The 2920-nt window shown below is 33.9% G+C and overlaps 1 protein-coding gene across 1 annotated transcript in view; it reads left to right on the top strand.

Annotated features, from left to right (window-relative positions):
- Positions 1 to 2920, top strand: part of COL4A5 (collagen type IV alpha 5 chain) — a 227462-nt gene that overhangs the window by 842 nt on the left and 223700 nt on the right. The window lies entirely within an intron of this gene.

Below are 2920 nucleotides of genomic sequence, written 5' to 3'. Positions count from 1 at the left end.
TCTCCTAGAAGGATCTCTGGGTAGTCCCACCCACTCTCTTTCTGGGGAAGAGGCAGATGTAAAGGAATGAATGGCTTTGTTAAAGAAAGTGTTCTCCAGCCTGAAGCCCATCATCCTTCATTTCACTTAACCTCTAAAGAATTAAGTAGTGAAAGATTATTTAAAAGTTATATTTGAGTCATCAGTAATGGGTGGTTTTAAAAACAGTTTAATGTGAAATCATGGCTTAGGCCTTCAAGGTGGTTGAGTGACTTACCACTTTTTTTTATATAGGTAGATGCTATGTTATGGCTTATCTGGGTCTACCTTTAAGTTAGTGGTCTGGTTTCTCTATACACTCAGCATACCTCAGATTACATTGTCCTCCTTTTATTCTCCAGAAAACGTGTACTCAAGGTATGAAAACTAACTTTCGTATTACTCTAGGCACAGCATAATTATGATAGCAGATCTGCTGAAAAACCATGAATCAAGTATTTGTAACTACACTTGTAATTTTGCCTCCAAAAAATTAGGTATAGATGACTTGAAATTGCTTTTTTGATGTGGAGATGCAGAGCATCTCAATGGGGTAAGGTTTTGCCACTCAATAGTGCTTATAGAGCCTTGGATAAAACTACAATTGTGTTGTTCAGAATAGTTACATTTAAAAACATTTCCTTGGTGCTTTCTACTTAACGGCATTTGGCTCAGGGGCAAAGGTTTTGTGGATGTTTGATTAAATATTTCTAATTTTTTTCTGCGACACTGCTATTAGTAAATGTGCACCAGATACCAGTTGTACAGGTATGTATAACAATACTATGCATCAATTTGTATTAAATCAATTTATATTAAAAATGAGATCTCTTTTTATGGTTGACAAAACTTAGTAACAAGTTTGTTTTCTTGAACTCTTTAATGACTGAGTGTTCGTGAAGTAGTTACAGAAGATACCATGCAGTTTTTCCCTTTTTCTATGTAATTTTAAAAGAGCATTTTTGTTTCCCATTTCTCTATCATTAGGACACCATGCCTGTAGTAAAGCCAGGGGTTTGGTTTTTCTGCTCCACACATCAATATCCTAGTTAGATGAAATGTTTTAAACATCTCAAAGATAAGAATGGTATCTTCTCTCTATATTAGTGTTAGGATCTTGGTGACCTTCTCCAGAGTAAACTGGATGGTACTGGGGCTGATTGATTATTGGCTGAAGTAGTCTAGTACTGGGACTTTTATATCAGAAAGAGCATTGATAACTTAAATTGTTTTCGTTTTTCACAGTTCAGTGATTTATCTCTGAAGTCATGCCAAATTGGAATATCACAAGGAAGATTTTTTTTTTTAGGTAGAGTGTTTTATTAGGTGGAATAGAGTAACCTTTATGTTCCTTACCTAGCAGTAAGAGAAAAAGGCAGGTTTAGGTTGCAAAGGTCATTTCTGATGGTGAAAAATAACACATTTTTATGCAAAAGTAATTATTCTGGTACTTATTTACTGTCAGTGGGATATACACTTAGATATATGGATAGAGAGTTTTTTGTGCAGTAGAGTGGATAGGTTTCTCTAATTTAAACGTACCATCTCTCTTGTGACCAGTGGCAACAACTCATTAAGGGTGGTAGTGTGGTTTGTGACCAGGAACAGTTCTTCCTGTGAAGTATACTATGAATTAACTGCTCCATAGGAAGACTTTATTAACACTGTTACCGTAGCTTACATTTTTGAGTGTTTACTATGTGCCAAGCACTGTGCTAAGGTGGTAATGTACATTATCATGTTTAATCTTCACGACAGACCTGTGAGGTGTATACCATTGTTATTCCCACTTTACAGAGGTTAAGTAACTTGCAAAAAATCACATAGGTATTAAGTTGGGGAGCTGGAAATGTGATTCAAGACACTTTGACTCCAAATCCTTTGCCCTCAGTCACTGNTTTTTTTTTTTTTTTTTTTTTTGGTGGTGGAGACACAGTAGTTGAAATGGAAATGATAATGGGGATTACATCTCTTCCTGCTGATGTTGGGAGAAGTAGCATGGCATAATGGCAAGAGCTTTGGAGGTAGAATAAAAGATCATAACAGAGATCACTTTGATCTCTATATGTATGTTTACATATAGAGAGATAATTTAAAAGCAATCTAGAAACAATTGCTTGTTGCAGGTTGTATGATTTTATACAATCACATATGAAAAAGTTAGATTTATAAAACAACTATAATTTGTGATGATTATTTTGAAGAAAGATGTGCTTTATTCTTTTAATTATTCAGTTTCCGTAATTTTAAATATACTGACCTTTTCAGGAGCATGTCTATTGTGGTAAAACAGTGTATGTGTATATGGTGGCACTCTTTGCTTAAGCTGACCAATTCACTATGTTGTTTTTACCAATTTACCTACCCATCATATCCAATTCTATTTACTCAAGTATCTATATAACTTTAGTCTTGTGCATATATTTATATATGTATCTGTCCTTTGTGTAACAGTGTGTACATTTTTTCTGTGTTCTTATTTGGCTTTTGTTGTTTGTATACACAACGCATAACACTGTGCTTGAGTTAACCTTGATAACGATTCAGGTTGTGTCTGCCAGGTTTATATACCATAAAGTCACTATTTTTTCCTTTTCATAATTACAGAGTGAGCAGATCTTGTGAGACTCTGTGGGGTGATATTGTGAGACAATGTAAATATCTTATTTCTCATCATACTTTTGCCTGCTAATTTTTGCATCTGTTGAGGATTCCAGCCTGAATGATTATTACTCTGACATTTGCCAAATGGTGATTTTCAGTTTTTAACATTTTCTGCAGTTAATAATTGAATTCTAATGTAACAAAAAACTTTATGTTTTCTGCTATTTATTTATTATCTATTTATTCAGTTATTTATAAAAGTGTGGAATTATGGATATTTGTTTTACTCTATGAGTTA

The sequence above is a fragment of the Crocuta crocuta genome, unplaced genomic scaffold, assembly GCF_008692635.1.
Source record: "Crocuta crocuta isolate KB4526 unplaced genomic scaffold, BGI_CrCroc_1.0 scaffold737, whole genome shotgun sequence".
Lineage (NCBI taxonomy): Eukaryota > Metazoa > Chordata > Mammalia > Carnivora > Hyaenidae > Crocuta > Crocuta crocuta.
The sequence above is the reverse complement of the archived record's forward strand: the minus strand, read 5'-3'. Positions and strand labels throughout refer to the sequence as shown.